Source organism: Lathamus discolor, chromosome Z (genome assembly GCF_037157495.1).
Source record: "Lathamus discolor isolate bLatDis1 chromosome Z, bLatDis1.hap1, whole genome shotgun sequence".
Lineage (NCBI taxonomy): Eukaryota > Metazoa > Chordata > Aves > Psittaciformes > Psittacidae > Lathamus > Lathamus discolor.
Window position 1 is genome coordinate 76547681 of NC_088909.1, and position 18706 is coordinate 76566386.

Sequence of the window (18706 nt, forward strand, 5' to 3'; positions counted from 1 at the left end):
CAGCCGGAATCGGCATATGTGTAGTGGAAACTTCTTCAAGAAGACTGAAGTTAGACCCCTCTAACTAGCTAGCAACTAACTTAGACCTGATGAGTACCTCAATAGAGTATATTCCAGTCTTAGGCCAAGCAACACTTTTCCTTTTGCATTTCTAGAGCCAGGAACTGAAGCTGATTGTTGGATGTCCTGTGCTGTCAGATGCTTCTTCCTGCATAAGCCAGACAAAATGAATCAAAATTGAATCCACTGTAAGGAAGACTAAAACATTACAGAAGCCAGACAGAAAACAAATAGAATATAGAGCAGAAGGGTCTCTGTGTAAAAATGAACTTGGTATTTCTCCACTCTTTGTCTTTGCATTGTTTTATCCCCTGTAAATAATGTGAAACCTGTTGCCAAAAAGCATACTGCAGCCCTTATAATGCTGTTCCTCGTGTAGAACAATACACTAACCTTGGTACAATTTAGCCTGTTAATTCTACTCTTAGGTCTGTGGTGTGCATCTAATCGGTCAGAGATTGCTGATGGCACAACGTCAAGTTCCACCTGATGGTGTAAGTTTTCAGAACTACTTCACGAAAGTAGCTCAGGATAACCCCCATTAAAATAGCATTGTCTGCAATATTAAGTACTTTCAAACTATAATCAAAGGAGAACTTTCCTTCTTCAATCTAAATTCAGTATCCTACAATATCCATGCCAACACGCAAACTGCATTGCAGGGCAATGGGTTATTTTTTCTCCAAAACATTGACTCAGTGACCAGGATTGACGACAGTCAGGGTGTTAAACAGAGTTGTGCTCTTAAGCAGGCTATTGCCAGTGCAATCTCTCAGATAACACAGAACTGGGAACAATGGACATTCATCCCAAAGGATGAAGAAGCAGTGTAGAGGACCTGTCCTTTCTTTCCTATTTCCAGTTTCTGCTCTCCATCACCACCCAATTCCATCTTCATTAAGGCCGGACAGAGCCCCTCTCAAGTCTCTTGGGTCAGTGAAGGCAAGATGCCATTGAGATGTTAAAGGTGTAACTCAACAAAGGCCAGTTTCCTGCTGAATGTTAAGTCTCCAATGTACAGTGTTGCTGACAATAATTATCAGAACTTTTTAACATCCAGTGTTTTTTTTCTTGGTCTTATTCTGAGAACCAGGATAATTATGTTAAATAAGGAAAAAGAAACATTCTGAGGTAATAGAAAATATCATTCTGCAGTATATAAGCTTAAAAAATTTAAACCAACCAAAATACTGCCAAATTCTATTACCTGTCACACCTAGCTATATGCAGTTCTACCAGTCCTGCTAATAGTGGAAATATTTTACTTTTTTTACTTTTTTTTTTTTTTGACTGCAAAGATCTTGGTGTGACAACACTGTCATACTCCATTTTCCATACCACATCAAGTGACACTATAACTTTTCAGTACTCATAAGCATAATCATTAAAGATATATTCCTTATTCATATGCTTAGTAAAGGATTTAATGTTATTACAACAGAGTTAAGTCTCATATTTTCTACTCTACATATTTAATCAGTTCATATACCCAGAAAAAAGTGTTCCACTAAGACTAAAGTATCATGGTAGATGTGGAAATGTGGCCTAATAATCTAAGCCTCTGACTTTAAACATAAACCTTAATTTCTATGTCATCCTACTTTTAATGCTGAAATAACAAACGCTGCAAAATATGATTAAAACTGATAGTGTCCTTTGCCCCAGCTTTACATTAATTTATTTACAAATATGCACTGCTAACTGATGAGTGTGGTAAGAAACATTCTAACAGAAATTAAAAAAAAAAAATGTATGCTAATTCCCTAGTCTTTGTGATCTTAATTTTCTGTCCAATATAAAATTCCCAACTCCGAAATTTTACTGCCTGTGGTACGGGGCTAACAGGAGCCTTTTCTCTCATATAGCAGTCCATTATTTATTTATGAGGCCAGTGCTGCTGAAGAAGACACGTATCACTTAGGTATTCTTCATGAAAGAACAATATGGCTCTGTGGCTGGTGTTACCACCGCAGTTTGGGGTCTTTTGATAATGGCATGGACTGTACAGCACCAGGCCTTTCTCAAAGAGGAAAAGGGTCATTGCTCTTAAGATAGTAGGGCTTACTGACACAGCTTTAAACTAGATTTGAAGGGGGAAGAGGGTAATGTCAGGCTTGCCTGTGATAAGGTATGGGGATGTTAGAGGGACAGGGCGATAGTGAGGGCCCTCAGCTTGTTGCTCTGAGATGTACTGGGTACGCTGGAACACACCTGAAATCTAATGGAGACGAGCCAGGAGATCCTGAGGTAATAGAAGCCAACAGGGTAACACCGATAAAATACCTCACAGGAAATTAAGGTGTGTTCCTCTAAATAGGTGGCACAGCTGACAGCCCGGCGGAGAGGCCTCTACACCACCAGCACAGGCAACCAACAGGAGTTGGAAGTCACCGTGCTTTTAGAAAGTGATGACTTAGTTCCCAGTACTGAAACTTGGTGGGATGACAGTGAAGTGTTAGACACAAAACATAGCTACCACATGGCTGGCTAAAGGCTTAATTACTTTCCCTGTTCTGAGTATTCTTTCAATATGCTTGCATACTAGCACTGAAAATGTGTATTTTTCTTAGTTAAATAATAAGATTAAATGAAGGACACAGAATTAACAACACCATCAGAAGATTTAGGTATCACATGTGTTTTTGTTGATCTTATGCATGAAATCAGTGCCTGCTGTGATGGAGAATTTATGGCTGTGGTGAGGTAACCTCTCCATCTATTAGCAGCAATTGCTTCACTAGGAACTTAAAACAGGAGCAGTAGACACTGATTTTTCAAAGTATCAGCCTTCAGAGATGATGAACCATTCCTGAAGGGCATGGCATTGATTAGAAAGCCTTTCTCTAGTGACTACATGTAGAGTTTTTACACACAGCTTTAAGTGGTTTTTTTTTTAGTCTGTTAGCCTGTCAAATATGAGGTATGTGAGAATATTTCCTTTCTAAATTTTAAACTAAGTTTTTTGGTATTTGTATTTACTTGTACATATTTTGTTTGTTCAAATATTTTATCAGATGTTCCATTAAACTTAACTAACGGTAGTACAGAGATAAAAGAACTAAACTGTTTTATATGTTTTAACATTAAGTTCTGTGTAATGTCAAATGGTAATAGCAATGTAGTATTTCCCTAGCTCCTGGTAACAGCTGTCTTAAAGTTAATGTTTTAACAGAGTTAAAAGAATTAACCCTGTCAGTAACAAAACCATGAAGAAGTCTGTGGAGCAAAGGAGGAAAAGGACATTTTAACAATGGGCCCCTTGAAATTTAAAGATTTATACTCTTTGGTTCTTAGTATACAGTTTCTATACAGTCAAATCTCCTTCCATATCACAAATACTGTAATTTACCAACTTCTATGAGGCTACTATCTATGATAACTTCTGTTTTGCAATTGTGCATGATATCATCAAATCACGATCATTATGTTATTTGCTATTATTTAGAAATTTAGATGTGAAATTCTTTAAAATCTTCAGATACTATAACCAATACAGTTTGCACAAAAAGTCTCTTTCTTAGAGATAAGAGCTAAGAATTACAGAATCACAGATGGCTGAGGTTGTCACAGACCTCTGGAGGTCATCTGGTCTAAGTAATGTACCCCTGCAGGGTCACCCAGAGCAAGGACCATGTCCAGGCTTTTGAGCATCTCCAATGATGGAGACTCCACAGCCTTCCTGGGGAATCCATGCCAGTGCTCAGTCACCCTCACTGTGAAAAAGTTTCTTGTTTTTCAGAGGGAACCTCCTGTGCTTGTTTTAATTATTATTAATCCCCTTTTTAGTAAAACTGAGCATCATACACTCTAACGTCTATACTGATACTGTAAAATACTAGTAATACATACGTAACATAGTTTCCTGACAAACCTGTCAGAGCAGGATGTTTATGCAATGTAAACTAAAGTTAGCACAGTAAGGACAAATGTTTTTAAGTGTTATGATGCTGGACAATCATTTAAATCCTTGGAAAGCATATGCCAGAAGAACTTTAAAAACACAGTTGTAAATTAACTTCTTTAAAGTCAGTTGAAGTTACCAGTAAAATGAAATACAGATTCCAAACCTTTTAAAACTCTGGTTAGCAACACAGCAACAGACTTATCCTCACTATCACAGGGAATAACACTCTTCTTCTCTCCCTCTGTAACCCACCTGCTGACAATTGCTCACAAAGCGCTTCCAAAATGACATTTCATTGAGAGATGGAGATCTGACTTAGCATTAGCTAAGCAAGTTGAAAGTCATGACATACATTCATAATGGCTTTACAAAGGTTTGAGAAACAGTTTATGAAATAGTGCAGCCAGAAATATGTTCTTTGTATAGAAGATGAAGATGCATAGACTATATAGATACAATAAATTACTAATTTACTATTATTTAACCATTAACTAGTTTTAAGATTCTTGCTGATCAAGGTTCTTTTCTCCCAGTTAGTTTTAGAATAAAATCATAATTAATGAAATATTATCAAATTTCTTAGACTCTACACTGTATGTCAGTCCTTCATGGGCTTCCTCGAGGAACAGATTTTTCTTCACCAAAGCATGCTTTGAAATAATTAGAAATATATAGCTGATTTCCTTCCTATCTTACCTACCTCAAGAAATCTTCTACCTCCCCACCCCACAAAGTTGTGACTTCCTTTTCAAACATTTCTAATATTGTTAAACATTCCTAACTGAAGTCTTCAGAGAGAGATTGGGATGTACCAGCCATTTATTCTCAAGGTTTGATCTCGTTTTCACGGGTGGTTCACAAACAGAGTTTATTGGTTGACACGGTTTAGTGTGAGGTGTCCCTGCCCGCGGCAGGGGGGTTGGAACTAGATGATCTTAAGGTCCTTTCCAACCCTGGCTGTTCTATGATTCTATGATTTGGGATATAGTGGATAAATTTAGTGAAGATCTCCAAATACAAAAGCATTCATAAGGAAGGTCCCGTCTAACCTGTTAGTATAGCAGCTCCAGAGTAAATTCCTGATTTGTAGTAATGCTGAAAACTGCTCCAGTCATTAAACAAATTTAAACACCAAAACTGTACTGCACAATCTGAGCAAGTCATGAGGAAGTCTGGTGAAATGTTGCAAAGATTATATTTATGGTATTTTTCCTTACTTTGTTCAGATTTTGCAAAGAAAATGTTAAAATGATGATTAATTAATATTTGGACATGCATAATACAAATAGTAAAACGACTGAGAACGGAAAAATAAAAACTTTTAATTTAAAATGATCTACAGTATGCTTGAAATACAGGACAGAAATACTGAAAAAACTAAGAGGTTTTCTCTCTAAGATAAATGGCTGCACTAGTTCAGTATCTATCGTAATGGCTGCCATTCTATTTCCAGCACTTACCAGAGTAAAGACGCCTGAGTTTATACCTTATGTGTGTGTCGGAATGAAATACATTATTTTGTGTATTACTGCATAGAAATGAGACAACTATACACTGCTGGTCTTTAAAACTCCCCCCACTTTGCAGGGAATGTTCTCCCTTACAGCATTACATTTCCCTTCATCTAAGACTTCAGTTTTTAAAGCCAAAACAAAACAGCTGTTCCTTTGGCAAGACAGGAGAAATGTTAATGTCTCTCACTGCTTTATTTTTTTCTTAACTGTGAGGGTATAGGAAAGCTAGTCTATCTTGCACTTACAGAGAGTGAAATATATGATCTAACAGGGAAGAATTCCATCTACCTACTGTTAACTGATGAACTGTAAAGGCTGGTAAAAATAAAAAGTAATGCAAAGTTTAAAAACAAACAAAAGGAAACATAAATGCCTCTCTTTTATTTCTGGCAGCAGAAGATAGAGTGATAAATACACATACATTTTTCTGTTTTTATGTCTGATTGGGACAGAATTCTCACAGCCATATTTATCACAGAGAAAACCTTGTGTTTACAGGAACAATCAAATACTGGATTCAGAAGGATTTCTGAACATCTTTAGCAACAGCCTTTTCTCACCAGCTGCAATTGCTGGTCACCATCAGGGAAGAATGCAGCAAATAATATTGCCTGAACAAAGACAATCTGTCTGTCAAAATGCTTTTCCGTCTACAGTCATGAAGACTGCAGGGCGTATTTTAATATCAGTGCTCAGTCCACTATGTGCTTGGAGTAGACAGTTCTTCACATATTTTGTCCTGAACTAGAACAACTATGCGAAAAGAATCTGACTAACACACTGTGTTTAATCTCTAGCAAAAAAAACACAAACATCTTTACTATGCATTCAGAGAGCCAGTGTGGAGGACTAAGCTTCTGTGTGCTAAGTGTGGAGTGAGAAAACTTTGGAGGACATGATGGAGGAGGAAATATTTGTTATACAGATGTTAATCCTATTTGTGATCAAACCATGGTTCTGAACATTCAAGTCTTCTGCTGAGAGCTACTCCAGCTCATGCCAGAAGAGGGGGGTCTTCTCTTTCACCGCAACTACATGGGCATAATAACGGTTTGTTTTGGGTTGAACTACCCTTGTTTTTAGTTTGTTCAGATTGATTTTTTTTAAGAAAAGACTTAGCATTCCAGATGTGACTTACAAATTAAAGCACCTTCACTAAGTCCATGTGTTTATATATGTGTACAATATGCTTTTTCATAACAACCTTGGAAAGGCAGTACCAGCCTCAAATTCCTTAAATCTACCCTGTATGAGACCTGATGTTCTGCTTATGAGGAGGGAGAGGCAATTAGAAAATAAGAAATTAAGGACATGTTTTGATAGTGAGATAATGGGGTTACTCATAGGTTTTTAAGGCTATTTTATTAGATTCTATATTTAATTATTTTTTAATATTGCGTAACTAGATCCACCTTTGCTATAATCCTTTTGCATATATACTGTGTGGCAGTACTAAATAACTTCTGATTCTTTTTCTGCCTGCTCTTTGGGGGAAATAAGTGTTTGGGAGTAATTCCTGAATGAAAACGAACATGCACAGATGTGATAAAAAAGTGACAGACTGATTGCAAAGTAGGAGGATATACCGTATTTAATGCGGCGTTATTTATAACAATCCTAAAGAGGGGGAAAAGAAATAGCTAAAGTGTCTGATTTTAAGAGCTATTCAAGTACTATTGGAGATGTTCACAAACCAGAGGGATACAATCAGATCACCTCACAAGGATAATACCATTAGCAGTTTTGTTATGAAATAACTGGTATGAATTTCCATGTTCATCTCTGATCCCTGGCTTGAACTGACCATGATAACACAGTCGTAAGTGCGACAGTTTCTTCTATAGCCCGATATAAGAATGGCTTGGCCATTTCAACCATTTTATTACTCAAACAAGCAACAAGACTCTATCGGAGTTTAAAACTATGTAATAATCATCTTTGTAAAACTTGCTATAGCCTGGGAATAGCAAGCTGGGTTGGCTCTCAGAATGGTAAACTGCCACCACCATTGCTAATACAGGAGGTCCTGGGAAACAAAAGTATAAAGACGAAACTGTGACACTGTTGGAAAGAAAGAAAAAAAGAAAGCCCACCAGGGTACAGAGATCAAATAAACCAGAAAAATTTTACTTTGATCTATTAAAAATAACAATTAAAGAATAATGCATTTGTCCATACTGAAAATAACTCTTAATAGTTAACTTGTATATACAATAAATGTAGTTCTTAAATAACACCTTTCAGATGGGTCTGCCTAAACATTGCACAGATATTGATGGCAGAACTCAGTTAACCAGCTTAAACCAAAAGGGAACCAATGAGGTTTGAGCTCTGATCTAAAACCTGAAGTATGTGATAGGTCATATTCCTCCACAGACAATACTCAGTTCCATGTTGGAGGAGTGTAGCAGCTGAAAGAGAGAGATATAAAAAAAGCTTCAAATAAATTTGAGTTGTCAGGCCATAGGTCAGCAGTGTAAGACCTCAGGAGGTGAACTGGAGGCACACAGTTAAGATAACAGGCCCACAAAATCAATGTTATGTGTTGCAGTGTTGTTCTGCGAGTCAAAATATATTCTTGCAAGAAGAGTAAAACTGAATGTGTTGCCAAAAAAACTATTTAAATAATGTTGTGTGTTAACAGAGGACTAGGAAGAATGATGAATTTAGCATTTAGCACAAGCTGGAACTTACATAGAGGTCTACTTCAAGGCGGTGCACATCATACCTATACAGCACCTAAAGCATAGAACACTGTTTCAGTTTAACAGCAGGCAGTTCAGGCCACAGACTAGAAATATTTTTAAGCCACACACTGTTGGTATGTCCCTAACTGCAGCAAGAGTTATCTCATCCTAAACAGCTAAATAAAATATTTCTAAAGGAAATATTTCTAAAGGACATCAAAAGATACCAACAAGCTCTTGACATGAACTCAGAAAGTGACATTTACATTTCTTATATTTTTGGTACAGATGGGGTAAAAACTACTGCATAGTATCAACCAAGTAAAGAGTGAACACTAAAGTAGCTTTACAAAGACACCTAATTCACCTGATTTAAAACATTTTAAAAAACAGAACTAGAAACAAATGCCAGGGATGTGTCAGATAGGAAGAAAAGGGAAAAAACGTGGCGTCTCTGACAACTTGTGTGGCACCATAGAAACTTGAGCATAATGACATATACAGATCTCATAAAGGCTGTACACAAATCCTTTGGTAGCAATCTATCAAAACAAGATCTAAAAATTAAATGAAAACTAATGTTTTGAGATAGAAAGGACATACAGATAGATAATAAATATCACTTACTTTGCTTAGTGAAATAATCCACTTAAAATTCCCACAGGCACCTCATTGACAAAAACTTGCCTAATATTTTATGCTCAAAGGAATAAAGATCAGAAAGGAAGAGAGAAATCCACAGAATTGCAATATATTGTTAACCCCTCTGAACAGAAATAATCCTTAAAATATTTTTTATTCACCAAATAATGTTTCCATAAGTAAATTATTATAATTCACTAGGAGAAGCATGTGATGCTAAAGAAAATACAAAGCATCAGAAAAAGTCTGCTGGGGAAATTCTGATCCTAGCAGGGATCTTGTTCAGAATCAGCATTTCTCCCACTGAGAAAATTAAACAAGGTGGTGGCACCACAGAGAAGAGATCCAATGCCAGGCAAGTGAACTGAAACAAGTGAATAAGAAAAATCCCAACTAAACAGATATAAACTAGTACTGAAAATAGACATTCCTCCCACAAGCCTGCCACAGATATTGGCAAAACCTGACATGACGTCATAGATTTGTGATCACGATTGAATTACATTTGGGTAAGCTATGCTGCAAGTATCACTGTTCGTCAGAATTGACTATTAAGCAGAATTTCTTTAATAAAAAGTGACATTTTACTTTTGCCTTTTAAACAATGGTAAAATAAAAAAAAAATTAAAAAAATTACACATGCAGAGGTTTCCTTTAGAACAAGCTGATGTATTTATCAGAAACCTTTATTTTTATAGTCATTCAGTCAAGCTACGGAGAATAGAGAACAGAAGATAATGCCCATTTTCTGTATGTCACTGCAAACATGGAGTAAGTTATAGAAACTGGTTCACCCTAGAGCACCTGTCTCAGCATCCAAGGTGACCGGTTTTGGCAAGCAAACTGAAAGGAACAAGAATCATGCTTTAATGGGAGTAAATTTTCTGGTTCATTTACTAGTGAGAAAAAAGAAGAGAGGGACATTAAGAACGGGAACAATCTAGAACTATCTGGTGCTTGATAAAGGAAGAAGTATGGGGTATCTAATGTTCGGTATAATAAATTATATATCTTTTTTAAAATTAATTTAGCACAAATTAGATGGGTACAGAATAAAAATGCATCAAAAATCACAATGTTGATATTACTTTAAAACATCTTCCATAGCAATTCCATAGCTAGAGATATTTGTGGGTTATTTTCATTTTTTTGATCTACAAACTCCAAGATTTTTAAATCCCAACCTTCTACAATATGCATACTATCGGGATACTTTTAGGCTTGATACATCTGTGGTCATATAGACATTAAAATATATTTTCCAAATGTAGATTGTACATTCACAAACAGCACTTTCTCTGTACCTTTTGTTTAGTCACACAATCTGAAAAAAACAATCATTTGGTCCTATTTGGCTCTACATTTGTATTGTATGGTTTATGAAGCATTATAGAGAAACACTAATTTTTAAATGCAAGTTTAAATCCTAAGTTTTATGAACACCAACAACCAAAAAAAAAGCTTTGCTTTTTTCTTTAAAACACTTAAACCTGGCAGCCAAGCTACCTGACGTTATCCAGTACACAGGAAAGACTGAAACATATGGAAAAAATGGAAACTTGAATGGAAGATATCCTGAACATAGACCAATGGTCTCCAAACTTCTGTGACCATGCACCCCTATATAATTTATAAATTATATAGATGTACTACTATATTAACATATTGTGTACCTTATAGAATACTCAAAAAATGGAAATTACAAAAGGATGAGAGAAAGACAAATTCAACTCTTTAATTTCATTAATTTACTTATGAATGGTACCTAAAATTTCTTCTTCCTGTACCGTGGTGGGTTATTTTGGGCACATCCCACTTTGCCAACCACTGGACTTGATTGCTGAGAAATGACAGAAGCTCTCTATAGGACTGGTTGCTTTTACCTTTTCATGTGAATGGAGCTGACAATGAGTTACACTTCCACCATCTGCAACATCTTCTCCCCTATTTTTTCCCCCCAGCCTTAACAATCTAGCAGTTATAGAGCTGTTACAAACAGACTACATCTATTGCCTCTGCAACTACTCATCCTGTCCCCAGTGCTAGCAATTAGCAATCATAGTCTTAATTAGCCTGACCCACCTGGCTATTTTGCTACTAATAAATCAATTAATTCAATTCACATGGAAGAACTTCTGTGTAATACCATAGCTTAATCACTACTGGTCATCCTTTTATATGACTGTTTTATGCACTAGAAAAGCTTAGTATCCATGCGGAATTTGTATTCTCTACTCATACACAGTCTGTCAAGCAAGTATGGAGTGTGGTTAGTATTTTTAATGTATGTAGGGATTTGGCAAAAGCCTCAGCAGAGTGCAAAGGAGAAAATTGGGATGTAAGCTGTAAACACTCTGGCACACTGAATTGGATGATCTTTTTCCTGAATGGTATGGATACTGCTTAATGTGGGGGTCTCAGTTTGCTCACCTCCATCAGTAGCCTCTGTTACTACTCCATTTGTTACATTTTGATGCAAGAAATAGAAGCTTCTAAAACAAGGGTAAATTTGTCATTGGTATCTATCTATAAGGAGCTGCTTTTTTTCCCCACTTTTTTTTTTTTTAATTCTTTAGGAATATCTGTTTCCTTGGGAGCTATTAAGTAATGTGATCTTGTACTTATATCCAAAGATGTCCCCTTCCTGTTTTCCATTCTTTCCACTGGAAAGAGATGGAATAGCTCTCTCTCTTTATTCCCTTTTCCTCACCAGTATCAAGAGGAAAAAAGAAAAAAAAAAGTAATCACAGGAACAAAAGACATTTTACGGTCCGGCCCTTTCATTTCAGTACATATTTTTGCAATTGGCCCCATGTCAATGGTGCAGACTTCTGCCAAACATTCTTTTTCTGTCATCACCATTGCTTTCCTTGTCTTCTTCTCCCACATAAGGTGACTGAACATCACTTTGTCCCATAAAAGGTTAGTAAGGGTCTCACTGAGCTCACTTTTCCTCACCAAAAGTGAAGAATCTGCTCTTCTGTACTTACTTCTATACCAAAACCTCTGGAATCAAAGATGTATGCAATATTGCTGAGAAGTGTAGAAAGACATGCTGTTTACAGCAATTATGGAGCAACTGAACTGTTAGCCACAGCTGCAGATGTTCAGAGTCAGAAAATCTTTCACCACTCCCTCAAAACCTTGAACAAGTACCTGAAAAACCCTTTCCTTTTTCTTGCCACTTATACTGACTAGATACTAATCAACCTGAAGTTATACAAGGAAAACAGTGGTTTTAGGGCAAGAGGAAGTAAAGGATTAACCAGGAGGTCAGAGATTTATGGAAACTAGGCCTTTCATACTACAGAATTAGTCAATAGCAATCTACTTCCTGAAAAGTAGAATCAGTACCATCTTGAGTAGTAAAAGCCTGATACTTCATGTCCTTGAAGCTTTGTCTCTTGTAATGTGGCACTGACATTTGTCAGGTTTCTAGTAAGTAAATAATCTATTAAATTTGCATAATACTTTCTAAGCTGAGAAGAGATGGGAAGACCTTTTGTAAAATAGTAGTATTTTCAACTCATGCCCTACATAGGCAGTCCAAAAGAGTACAGAGCAAATCCCATGGGCTTCTATACTTAGGGGGCCTTCTGAAGCTGAATCCTCTCTGGCTCTCATTTTTTTTTCTGCAGGCCTGAGCATGTCCTGCTGTGGTACCCTGTGCCTTACTTACTATTTGTGTTTATGGCAGCAATTTGGTCTCCTTATGCTATTTTTCACTTTGCTATTTAGTGAGTACACAACTTCTGTGAATACAGCTTCTTTGAATAACAGACTAAAATGTTTTAGGCTTTCTAACAGGCTAGAAGTTTTTCTGTGGATATTCTCCCCTAAATATTTGTTTTCCATAATCAGTGACCCTACTATTGACCCTAACATGATCTTTTCTCTGGAGGTGTTAGTCTCTCAGCAGTTAACCAAGTGCCTCTTGGTGTCTTCTCTGTGACTCCTGTCCAACTTTGCTGTCTTCCTGATGGGCCATGTTTCCCTTCTTCATCCCCTTTGAGATCTGTCACTTTATTTGCTTCAGCTTTACTGGATCTTATCAATACTTCTTTTTTCTAACCACTTCTAATCTGTTGCCCTGCAGATTTTCCCTTTGCTGAGGCTGAACAACTTTATACCCAAATTCTTCCCGCACTTTGGTGAACTGGTACTGTCGACCTCTTAGCTGGCTCCTTCTCAGAGTTCTAAATGAATGATTTGCTTTCATAAAGGAAGAAGTCGTGTACTGATGCAAAAGTTTATTACAAAACTTTCAGTTGCTGTAAAGGGTTGATGCCTTTTCATTGTTGCTCTTATTCTGAAGTAATATACAGTACATAAACCTAAAGTAGGTATTAGATTGACCAGGTTTTTTTTTGCTCCTAAATGTTAGAAAGGCATGTGACTCGCTAGCTGTATTTGAATGTTTTTAGGAGCATACTTTAAGGGAAGGAAGAAAAGCATCCACACAGAAAATGAAAAAACATCTTAGACATTGCGATCATTACCACAGTGTTTTATTTTACTACATGATGCAAGTCATAGCAGTGTGCATGCCATTTCTCTAAAGTAAAATAATTTTATTACTTTTCACTAGTAGTTATGTTGTATTTAGTATAAATTCTGAGTGTTAAAATCTTAAGGGAAATATTTATTCAATATACAAAACTAAATGAAAATGAAATTTAAAAGCATCAAATATTGACGTGGAAACAAATGGAAGAAAGGTGTTTGAGGACAGGCAAATGAAATTACAGTGGAAAATGAGAAATACTGTAAAAAAAACTGTAACGGATTGAAAGCTGAATATATGCCTCAAATCAGGAAAGAAAGCATATGTGTAGATTGCATTGCGGAAAACAGTTAACTTACTATACGAGAAACAGTGATCAGATACTATTTTTTCATCTGAAAAAAATGACATAAAAAGTGAAAGGTAGGAATAAGCAACAAAGAGGATGTACCCCTCTCTATTGTCCATTCCTGTTTATTTCATATGCAAGCTGTTATACTTCTTTATCTCTTCCACATGTGCAATTATTTTCCTTTCGTTTAACAGGGGACTTCACAGACATTCGTAGGTTGCCTTTCATGGCAATCTCCCATTTCCCTGCCTTTGCTACAAGCCATTAAATGGATTCTGTACATAGAGCTTCTTCATAACCCTTCTCACAATTGTATCTCAGCAGTGTCTCAGCAATGTAAATTTGTATCTATCAGCTACTGTGAGGGCTCAGCCTCCATAGCAGTAAAAGAGAATACATTGGAATGGTTTAGAATATTTCTACAACTACATAAAGATTTACCCTGCCATATATTTACACTAGATGCAACAAAGTCAGGAAATGCACCTTGTATTTGGAGCAGAAATTGGTAAGATTTGCACAGAATTCCACAATCACAAGAAAGCTTGATCCCCTGTACAGAATAAAGATTTCTGGTTTTGCCAAAAGCTGCACTATTCCAGCGGAGTATATATAATGACCACTGTGCTTATCCCGCAGCTTTAGCTGAGTGTACATCTCTCTACACCTGTAAGTTGTAAACTTCTTGTAACACCCATTTTACACACAAGGAACTGAACCACGAAGAACCTGTAACTTGGCTAAGGTCACAGAAAGAAGGAAGACAAAACTGTACCCCATTTCCCTCAAAATCCCTGGGGTGCCCCCGGAGACATTCCCTCTCTACAGTAACTGCTTCTAGTATCTGCAGATTTAGTATGTACCTCTGGTTGTTAACATGATTTTTTTTTTGTTTTGTTAACATGTAAAAATAAGAGCAATCTTGAAAAATACTTTTGTTGATACAAAGAATTCATAATGTATGTTAAATTGACATTATTGACCTAGAAGATATACTTCCTACTACTAAAAGGCACCCCAAAGTATGAAGTACACTTACTAATGTAACATACGTTATATAGATTATTTTATGTGGAAAATTAGTAACTTATATATTTCTATGTTAATTTTGTTTAATCTAAAATATTCAATCTTTTTCCTTATTTTTGATTGATGTAAGAAAAGAATGTCTCAGGATAGAAGGGGACAGAGTGAAATGTGTCTTGAGGGTTAAAAGACAAGCTGTACTGAATGTTACTAGTCTTTGGACATTACACCATTCAGCACAGAGAGCAGAGGAAGAAGAGGAGACAGAACACAACCATCTAGGGTGACTGGAGAAGAAGCCAATACCAACATGAGGAAATGGCAGATCATTAGAAGGAGGAGAGGAAGCATTTAGTTACGTAGGTCACTTGGAAGTATTAGATCAGTGCTAAAGGCAAACTACACTAGGACAAGCAATTCTGAGCACTCACAGAAGAAATTCTGCAGTAGGATGAAATTAAGTGCCTGAGTCAAACAGACTGTCTAGAAGTACAGCTGTCAGTGTTGCTAAGTACTGAGATTGAATGACTGGTGTCAACAAGTGTTCTTTAAACTATTTGCTTACAGTTAAACATCAATACGGTTTTTGTATACAGATAATATGCTAAAGATATGTAAACTGCATTATAAACCAATATCATAAACTTTCTGTTGTGGTTTAAACCCAGCCAGTCACTCAGTACCATGCAGCCTCTCGCTCACCTCCTTCCTTCCCCCTCACCCTCACTGGGACACTTCCCCTCACCTCACTGGGACAGCAAGGAGAATCCAAAGAATGTAAAACCCACAGGTTGAGCTAAGAACAGTTTGGTAACTGAAATACAATATACTACTACTATTACTGTGGGAAATAACAAATGGAGAGAATATAAAACTGAAAGGCAAAAGGGAAAAAATAACTAATAAACACAAGTGATGCACAATGCAATTCCTCACCACATTTAACAGATACCTAGCCCGACCGTGCAGCGGTCTGGGCCTTCCAGATGACTCCCCTCAGTTTATATACTGGGCATGATGTGCTGTAGTATGGAATACCCCTCTGGCTAGTTTGGGTCAGGTGTCCTGTCTCTGCTACTTCCCAGCTTCTTGTGCCCCTCCTCACTGTCAGAGCACGAGACTGAAAAGTCCATGATCAGGGTAAGCACTACTGAGCAACAGCTAAAACACTGGCATGTTACCAGCACTGATCTCAGGCTAAAGCCAAAACACAGCACTGCACCAGCTACTAGGAAGAAAAATAACTCCATCCCAGAAGAAACCATGACACTTTCCCAAAGTGTTTGTAAAGTAATTAACTACTTCCTGAGATGGACTGCTAGTTCCTTCAAAGAGAACTAATGCAGTTACTTTTGTACATCTATTTGTCTTAAGTACTACAATCATTGGTAACAACAACATTATCGCTTTCAGGTTTGCTGTTTATCTCAAATACAGTACACTGCCTAAACAGCGAGCAGAATCAGGTAACAAGTGGGCATTCTACACCCTCATTTGAAGACCTGTTTTTTCTAGCACACACCCAAGCTTTTACCCAAAAGTGGGGAAAAAAGAAAAGAAAGTCTTAATCTAGTGTATCCAAAATAAACTATTCAAGGTCAGTAATAGCAGCTGCATGTCTCTTTAATCATAACTACTTCCCTTCCCAGCTCTCAGCATGGAAACCTGACTGCCAGTAGAACTGATTTTAGTGACAAATGATTGAAGTTCACAAGACACATAAACATCAACACAAATTACCAACAGGGGATTAAGTATACACATTCTCTGTTAAATGATGCCTGAGTTCTGCATTAAAACATAGGGTGAAATTGTTTAATACTCTTGACCTTCTATCAAACTTAGTTCACAGATCCAAACTTTTCTCTGTGCAGGGATTGTTTGCATTTCCTGCAAGACTTGAAAGCTTTTATTCTTGAGGCTCTGTACTAACAGAGAATACTGTAACCAATTTTAAATGCTGAAATAAAAAAAAAAAAAGTCACATTTAGATGTCTGCTACTATGTGCCTGAGACAAATTAATTTCTTCTAACATACCTGTAAGCTTTGCAGCTATTCAAGTGTTATGTATCTTTGGGCAGCCTTTATCTGAATGCTGTCTAATCTTACTGTTTGACTTAATCTTGCTGCTTACATAAACGCATTTCTGCAAAAAATACTTTTCTAGTCTAAACAGACAGTCCTGTAAGTTTCACAAATTCTTAATTTTGGCTGTTATATGAAATGCATTTAGTGAATATCACACTGGAGAGATCTCTTTATTTTTTTCTGTCAAGGAGACAACATAATCATGCTGCCCTCAGACCAAAAATTACTGCTTCCTGAGAATACAGTGATTTAAGAAATCCCCAGTCTAGATATGACTTAAGTATTGCATGTTAGTTCTGGGCCAGCCAAGTATCTTTACTGTGGTTAGTGGTCTGCAAGACAGTGCTTAAGACTTCAATTTGATTCCCTGCTTTTGCATACTTTACCAAACAGCCACCTTCATGTCAACGGCATCATTCATCCAAGAATCTCTGAAGATGCTCAGCAGGAAAATTATGAACTATTGTCATTCTTAAGGTGGTTTTACAAAGAAGGGGCCATGCACGAAACAGATTTTTTAAACTTAAGAATACATCATTACAGGAGAGCTAGTTTTTATTAATAATTGTTTCTGCTAATGTTAAGCAAATGAACAGCTCTATGTGAAGCCTAAGGGAGCTTAGCACTCTCAAAAACTGTTCTCCTAGATAGGTCTGTGAAAGTAGTTTTCTTTTCTTAGAAGAAGAATGCACAAGTTTTCACTGTTTTGTTGATACAACTTCAGTGTGCTATATTGGCAAGGCTGTAGTTATACCTGAATGGATAGATTTTTTTACAATACAAGCGAATTCTGCACAGAGCTACCAGGATATCGAAAATGGGTTTTGAGAGTGATGTAAAAGCATTTATTAGCCTGATTTCTGTGATGCTTCATAACATCTGTACTGCTTTCATAACTGAGATGGCAATCTTTGGATGAGCAGGGTCACAACTACCTAGCTCAGCTGTGTCTTGAAACAGATGTCATGGCTTCTTGGAACAGAGGAATTTTGACAATTGTAAGGTTGATCATAATTTTAGTTACAACTTTAATGACAGAGTAAAGCATATTTTACATGGCCTTGATAAACCAACAGCAGATAAGAAGGAACTCTTTAAAAGTAACTGGTAAGGAACACCACAGAGTAAGGTAATAATAACAAAAAAAGTTTATTGAATATTGTGGATCACAGTAACACAGATAGAGAGAACAAGTTAGAATGAAATATAAACTGAGTAGATGAGTATGACATTAAAAAGCAAATGCCATTTTAAGCTGTATTACCAACAACATTGCATATAAAACACAAGAGGTCATTACTCTATTGTCTATGCATCATGTGAAGCTTAGAGAACTATTTGCAAATGAGTCCAGTAAACTTGCTGACATATATAGTAAGTTGAGTAGTACTTAAGAAAAAGCAGCAAGAGTGCTAATAGTTTTCAGAAATACAATCCATGAGGAATGCTGGTAAGAAAAGGCATTGCTTGATCTATGGGGGAGGTGGAAGTCTGCAAAGAACATGATAAAGGTCTTCCAGTGTTCAGAAGTCTGCTATGAAGTCTGCCTAAGATAAGGACAAGAAGGAACCAGTTTATTTAGAAGTAATCAGTTTATTTACAAGGAAAAAAAATACTATGTTTCACTATTAGGAGAATCTAAAGGTAGTGAAGTACTGGAGTAGGTCACTTAAGGAGGGTATAATATGATTTAAAAAAAAATATTCTGGACCAGTATCTCTTAGAGATGTTCTACACATACTAATCTTGTCTCAAAACAAATTAGAAATCCTGAGATTTCATCCGGATCCAAAACTCTGCAATTCCATTGATTCAAGGTGACATACAGCCCACACATACCCAGTATAAAATGAATGTATCTCTGTTTGCCATATACAGTGGTGATGCTGAATGGTTTGTCTCCTGATCACCATCACAATACTTGCTTT

At 36.7% G+C, this 18706-nt stretch overlaps 1 long non-coding RNA gene across 5 annotated transcripts in view; it reads right to left on the reverse strand.

The window, feature by feature from the left end:
- LOC136004600 (uncharacterized) overlaps nt 1–18706 on the reverse strand; it is a 54199-nt gene that overhangs the window by 27316 nt on the left and 8177 nt on the right. For 4 of the 5 annotated variants that reach the window (XR_010608549.1, XR_010608548.1, XR_010608547.1 and 1 more), the window contains exon 1: nt 98–145. The exons of the other annotated variant lie outside the window; for it this stretch is intronic. This is a non-coding gene — a long non-coding RNA (uncharacterized LOC136004600). Of the gene's footprint in view, nt 1–97; nt 146–18706 lie in introns of those variants that run through there. 5 annotated transcript variants of the gene reach the window in all.